The sequence below is a fragment of the Dama dama genome, chromosome X (genome assembly GCF_033118175.1).
Source record: "Dama dama isolate Ldn47 chromosome X, ASM3311817v1, whole genome shotgun sequence".
NCBI lineage: Eukaryota > Metazoa > Chordata > Mammalia > Artiodactyla > Cervidae > Dama > Dama dama.
Genome location: NC_083714.1, coordinates 40,681,681 through 40,688,734, shown reverse-complemented (window position 1 = coordinate 40,688,734; position 7,054 = coordinate 40,681,681). Strand labels below are relative to the sequence as shown.

Sequence of the window (7,054 nt, the reverse complement as noted above, 5' to 3'; positions counted from 1 at the left end):
GCCCACCAGGCTCCTCCGTCCATGGGATTCCCCCGGCAGGAATACTGTAGTGGATTGCCATGCCCTCCTCCAGGAGATCTTCCCAACCCAGGGAGCAAACCTAGGTCTCCCTCATTGCAGGCAGATTCTTTACCAGTTGAGCCACCAGAGAAGCCCAGGAATACTGGAGTGGGTAGCCTATCCCTTCTCCAGGGGATCTTCCCGACTCAGGAATCAAACTGGGGTCTCCTGCATTGCAGGCAGATTCTTTACCAGCTGAGCTACCAGGGAAGCCGAAACATATCTAGAAACACTCATTTGGAGAAAGATGTTTTCATGCAGTTTGGGGGCAAATGAAGCCATCCAACAGAACCATGCCATGAACACCACTGACAGGCATGGACTTCCAACCTAGAATCCTTCCCAAGCCCACAGTTCTCACTCGACTCTGTCTGGTCTAGGCCCCCAGTCACACTCTGCATTACAAGGTCACTGTTGTGTACGTTCTCTGTTTGCTGTTAGTGTGAGGGAAGGGAGCCTGAATCTGCCTGTCTGCAGCCAGTCCAGGAATGGAGGCACTGGGGTCATGGGTGCTGAGTCTGGCTGCAGCATACCCCATGAAAGGGGGATGCAGGTACTGACCCTGATGGGGCATGATCTGGGTGGCCTGCTGGCAGCTGAGCACAGAGAATTTAGTGGGCATGTCCACATACACATTGTTCATGGTGACCTCAGGCAAGAAACAGTTGGTCTGGGACCTGGTCAGGGGCACCCGATCCCCCAAGTTGATGCTGGAGCTGGAGCTGGTGCCTGTGCTGGACTGGTGGGAGGAGGAGCCCCGGGAGGTGCTGGCACTTAGGATCATGAGGATGGTCTCCATCAGGCGGGGTCCTCTGGGGGCTGGCTCTGCTGAGGCTTCTGCTTGGGCCGGGGGCATCTGCAGCAGCAGGCGGCTACAAGGGACCCAAGATGATGAAGGCAACAAACACCAACCCGACAATGAGGAAGTGCACAGAGATGGGGACTGCCGAGCCACCGGGGCCATCTTTGTCCACACAGGCAGGCTCACCCGTGCCCTGTTGGCGGTCATTTTCACAGCCGTCCTGGTCCAGGCACGCGTTGGTGCTAGAGTGTTAAATGGCAGTGTAGTTTGATACAACAGGATTTGGGCACCATCAGGCCTTTACTCAAACCATCACCTCTTCCTGGAATGTCCTTCTTTAACCTTCTCACCTAGTAAACTGTCAAATCTCATCTGAGGCATCACCTCATTTCAGAAAGCCCTCCCTAATCTGTTCTTCCATAAACAACATTTGAGGACACCTCCTCTGGGTTCCCGTGGTCCCCTATGCATACTTCTAATCACATCTTCCAGTCTAGAAGTTTTATAGTTCTGTATTTTACACTTAAGCTTAATACATTTTAATTTTGTGAAAGGTATAAGGTTTATATCTAGATTCATATATATATATATTTTTGCCCTGTGGATGTCCTGTTGTTCCAGCACCATTTGTCGAAAAGAGTATATTTGCTCCATTGTATTGCCTTTGCTCCTTTGTTAAAAATCAGTTGAATATATTTTATGTGCATCTAGTTCTAGGCTCTCTCTTCTGTTCCATTGATCTATTTAACTATCCTTTCACCAATACACCACAATACAATCTTGATTATGATAATAATAATCATATATAATGTAATTTATATGTCTTGAAGTTGTGTAGTGTCAGTCCTCTGATTTTGTTCTTCCCCTTCAATATTGAATTGGTTGTTCTGGATCTTTTGCCTCTCCATATAAATTTTAAAATCAGTTTGTCAATATCCACAAAATAACTTTCTGGGATTTTGACTGGGATTACTATTGATACATTGAATCTACAGATGACGTTGTGAAGAACTGACATCATGACAATATTGAGTCTTCCTATCCATGGACATGGAATATCTCTCAATTTATTTAGCTCTTCTTTAATATCCTACATCAGAGCTTTGTAGTTTTCTTTATATATAGATCTTGCACAAGTACATCATAGGGATCTTGTACATCGGTGTGACTTATAGAAAGTCTTAGATAGCTCAACAGGGACCTCTGGCACCATTTATAGATGTTTACCTAAAGTTTTCAATTTTGGAGGGTGCTTATGGAAATAGTAGTGTGTTTTTTATTTCAAATTTCACTTGTTCTTTTCTAGCATACAGGAAAGAAATTGACTTTGTATATTAACTTTATCCTTCAATCTTTGTTTATTAGTTCCAGAAGAGGTTTTTTGGTCAATTCTTTCAGAATTTCTATATAGACAATCATGTCATCTGCAAACAAAGACAGCTTTGATTTCATGCTTCTCAATTTATATACCTCTTATTTCCTTTTCTTTTTTTTTTTTTTTTCCTTTTCTTGTCTTATTGAATTAGCTAGAACTTCCAGTATGATGTTGAAAAGCAGTGATAAGAGGCAACATCCTTGCCTTGTTCCTTATCATTGCAGAAAAGCTTTGAGTTTCTCACCACCAAGTATGATGTTAGCTGCAGGGTTTTTGCAGAAGTTCTTTATCAAGTTGAGGAAATTCTCTTCTATTTCTGGTTTACTAAGAGTCATGAATGAGCGTTGGATTTTGCCAAGTACTTTTTACACATCTATTGATATAATCATGTGATTTTTCTTCTTTGGTCTGTTGCTTTGTGAATTACATAAATTGATTTCTGAATGTTGAACCAGCCTTAGATACCTGGGATAAATTCCAACTGGCTATGATATATAATTCTTTTTTTATACTTTTTATTCAGTTTGCTAATATTTTGCTGTGGATTTTTAAATGTATGTTCTTAAGAATTATTGATTTGTAGTTTTCTTTTCTTGTAATGTCTTCTCCGATGTTAGTATTAATGGTAATACTGGTCTCACGAAATGAGTTAACAAGCATTTCTTCTGCTTCTATCTTCTGAAAGAGATTGTAGAGAATTGGTATAATTACTTCCTTAAATGTTAAATAGAAATCACCAGTAAACCCATCTGGGTTACCAAATTTGTGGGTATCTGTCATTGTTGTTTAGTCATGTCTCTGTGACCCCATGGGTTGTAGCCCTCCAGGCTGCCCTGTCCATGGGATTTCCCAGGCAAGAATACTGGAATGGGTTGCCATTTCCTTCTCCAGGGGATCTTCCCGACCCAGGTATCAAACCTGCATCTCCTGTATTGGCAGGCAGATTCTTTACCACAGAGCCAGCAAGGAAGCCCTTGTGGGCATCTAGTTGTTAACAATATTCTTTTATTATGCATTTAATGTCCATAAGATCTGTGGTGATGTCCCTTCTTTCATTCCTTATATTAATAATTTGTGTCTTCTATTTTACTTAGCCTGCCTAATGTTTATCAATTTATTGCTCTTTCCAAAGAACTAACTGTTGTTTCCATTGATATCTTGTTTTCAATTTCATTGATTTCTGCTCTAATTTTTTGTTTTTATTTTATTTATTTTTTATTGGAAGATAAGTACTTTACAATATTGTGCTGATTTCTACCATACATCAACATGAATCAGCCACAGGTAGCTGCTCTAATTTTTATTTCTTTTCTTTTGCTTACATTGAATTTTATTTGCTTTTTTCTTCTAGTTTCCTAAAATGGAAACTTAGATTATTGATTTTAAATCTTTCTTCTTTTCTAATACATGCGTTCAATGCTATAAATTTCCCTCTAACCACTGTTTTCACAGAACCCCTCAAATTTTGATAGGTTGTATTTTCCTTTTTGTTTAGTTCGAAATGTTTTTTCTCTTGAGGTCTGTCTGTGTTACTTAGAAGTGTATTATTTAATCTCCAAGTATTTGGGAGATTTTCCAGCTCTCTGTTATTGATTTCTATTTTAATTCCATTGTGGTTATATGAGAATAAACATTATATAATATCTATTCTTTTAAATTGGTTAAAGTATGTTTTATGGCCCAAAATGTATTAACAGTTAATTTTGGTAATATTCTATGTGAGCTTGAGAAGAATATGTTATCTGTTCTTGCTGGGTAAAGTACTCAATAGATGTCAATTATATCCAATTGACTGATGGTGCTGTTGAGTTCAATTATGTCCTCACTATTTTTTGCCTGCTGAATCTGTCCATTCCTAAAAGAGTTACACTGAAGTTTCCAAGAGTGGATTCTCAGAACTTCCCTGGTGGCCCAGTGGCTAAGGATCCACGTTCCAATGCAGGACACATGAGTTTGATCCCTGGTCAAGGAACTAAGATCCCACATGCCACTGGGCAACTAAACCTGAACACTACAACTATCGAGTTGCATACCACAACAAAGAGCCCATGCTCTGCAATGAAAGATCCCACATGCAGCAACCAAGATCTCATGCACCACAACTAAGACATGATGCAGGCAAATAAAGAAATAAATGTTTTAAAAATAATAAAATAAAATAGTGAAATTAATCTATTTCTCCTTGCAGTTCTATCAGTTTTTGTCCCATGTATTTTGGCACTCTGTTGTTAGGCATATATACAATAAAGAGCTGGATGAATCACAAGCTAGAATCAAGATTGCTGGGAGAAATAGCAACAACCTCAGATATGCAGCTGATACCACCCTTATGGCAGAAAGTGAAAAGGAACTAAAGAGCCTCTTGACGAGAGTGAAAGAGGAGAGTGGAAAAGCTAGCTTAAAATTCAACATTCAAAAGCCTAAGATCATGGCATCTGGTCCCATCACTTCATGGCAAATAGATGGGGAAAAAGTGGAAGCAATGACAGATTTTATTTTCTTGGGCTCCAAAATTACTGCAAACAGTAACTGCAGCCATGAAACTAAAAGACACTTGCTCCTTGGAAGGAAAGCTACGACAAACCTTGACAGCATATTAAGAAGTAACCATTAATTTGTTTTCTACATTCATTACTCTACTTCTGTTTTGTAAATAAGTTCATTTATACTTTTTTTTTAGATTTATTACATAAGCAAAATGAGAAGGTGGTGGCAGAGGATGAGATGGTTAGATAGCATCACCAACTCAATGGACATGAATTTGAGCAAACTCCAGGAGATAGTGAAGGACAGGGAAGCCTGGTGTGCTGCAGTCCACGGGGTTGCGGAGTCAGACATGACTTAGCAACTGAACAACATATAAGTGATATCATATGATATTTGTCTTTCTGACTTACTTCACTGAGTATGACAATCTCTAAGACCATTCATGTTGCTGCAAATGGCACTGGTTTGTTCTTTTTTACGACTGAGTAATACTCTATTGTATATATGTAGCACATCCTCTTTATCCATTCCTCTGTTGATGAGTTTGTTTTAGATTCCTCACATAAATGGGGTCATGTAATATTTGTCCTGTGTCTGGTTTATTCCTCTATGCACAATGTCCTCCAGATTTATATATGTTATCACAAACGGCAGAATTTCCTTTTTCAGGCTGAATAATATTCCATTGTATGTATATAGCACATCTTCTCTATCCATTCATCAGTTGATGGACAATTAGATTGCTTCCATGCCTCCACTACTGGGAATAATATTGCAGTGATCATGGCACTGTAGATATCTCTTCAAAATCATGATTTCAGTTCCTTTGGATATATACCCAAAAGTGGAATTGCTGAACCTTTTGTAGTTTTATACCAAGTCCCCTATATACAAATGAGTTCCATTCCAAGAGTGAATTTGTTAAGTCCAATTTGTTCATAAGCTGAACAAAGTTAGCTTAGGTACCCAACTAACACAATCAGCAACATAGTACTGTACTGTAATAGGTTTATAGTACTTTTCACACAACTAATACATTAAAAAAAAACAAACACAAACATAAAAAGTAAAGAAAAGATGTTTAATCTTACAGTACAGCCCCTTGAAAAGTACAGTAATACAGCACAACAGCTGGCATCCACTGAACAGGCAAGAAGAGTTATTGGCTGGAGGAGGGAGGGAAGGGAAAGGGTAGAGCTGAAAGGAGCATCAGCAATAGGAGATGGAGTGCAAGCTGCAATTTCACTTATACCTGACGTTAATGGAATGCACATTCACATCTTTGAAAGTTTGCAATTTGAAGGTTCGCATGTAGGAGACTTAGTGTAATTGAGCATTTTATTATTTTATTTTCCATCTTTTCTTAGTTTATCAGTTATACTTTTTTTTAAACTTTTTTAGAGGTTGCCCTAGAGTATGCAATATACATTTATAACTAATCCATAGTGTAAGTACCATATACAAAATATTCCTAATTCCTTCTTTCCAAATTTATCATTGCTGTCATTCATTTTGCTTATACATAAGAATACAGAATCAAATACATTGTTGTTTTTAATTTTGAGCAAACTATTTTCTGTTAGATCAATTGTTAAGGAAAATAAAAGGTTTTATTTTACCTTCTCATATTCTTTCTGCAATGCTCTTTCTTTAGAGTTTCTGGTCTATACAATTTTCCTTCTCTCTGAAAATTTTCTCTTAACATTTATTATGAGGCACATCTACTGATGAAAACTTCCCTCAATTTTTGTTTCTATGAGAAAGTATTTCTCCTTCACTTTTGAAGAATAATTTTGCAGAGTACAGAATGCTAGACTAGTGTTTTTCTTTCCTCAACATTTTAAGTATTTCACTCCAATCTCTTCTTGCTTGCATGGTTTCTGAGAAGAAATCATTATAAGTCTTATGTTTACTTCTCTATAGGTAAGGTGTTTTTAAACTCTGGCTTCTTTCAAGATTTTTTTCTTTATATTCTCTGCAGTTGGAATATGATATGCATAAGTGTGATTGTTATTTGGCATTTATCTCACTTGGTGTTCTTTGAGCTTCCTATATCTGTGATTTAGCGTCTGACATTAATTTTGGGGAAAATCTTAGTCATTATTGCTTCAAATATTGCTTGTTATTTTCCCTATCTTTTCTTTTTGATATTCCTAGAACATATATGTTACACCACTTGTGGTTGTCCTACAGTTCTTGGCTATTCCATTCTAGGTTTTTTCAGACTTTTTTCTCTTTTTCAGTTTTGGAAGTTTCTGCTCTCTCATCATCAAGCTCAGAAATTATTTTCTCAGCTATGTCTAATCTATTAATGAGCCCATCAAAATTAT

At 37.8% G+C, this 7,054-nt stretch overlaps 1 pseudogene; it reads right to left on the bottom strand.

The window, feature by feature from the left end:
* Positions 1 to 460: 460 nt before the first annotated feature.
* LOC133052621 (protein shisa-2 homolog) lies at positions 461 to 6,035 on the bottom strand (annotated as a pseudogene).
* Positions 6,036 to 7,054: the final 1,019 nt, after the last annotated feature.